We start from the raw sequence: 314 nt of genomic DNA, 5'->3' as shown, positions 1-314 counted from the left end.
ACACTTCCTTTTTTAAAAAATATTAATTTATTAATAAATGTTCTAATACAATGTATTTTGATCATATTCACTTAACTCCTCCCATTAACTCCTCCCAAATCCATTCCCACAACCCCAACTTCATGTTTTCTTGTCCTTTTTTTCCTTTTTTTTTTTTTTGGTCTTTTTGAGACAGGGTCTCCCTGTAGCCCCAGCTGTCCTGAAACTTGCTATGCAGACCAAGTTGGCCTTGAACTCACAGAGCTCTGCCTGCCTCTGCTTCCTGAATGCTGGGACTAAAGGTATGCATCACCATACCTGGCCTAAAATTTATC

The sequence above is a fragment of the Nannospalax galili genome, unplaced genomic scaffold, assembly GCF_000622305.1.
Source record: "Nannospalax galili isolate Female #2095 unplaced genomic scaffold, S.galili_v1.0 scaffold634, whole genome shotgun sequence".
Taxonomy (NCBI): domain Eukaryota; kingdom Metazoa; phylum Chordata; class Mammalia; order Rodentia; family Spalacidae; genus Nannospalax; species Nannospalax galili.
Note: the sequence above shows the minus strand (reverse complement) of the source record.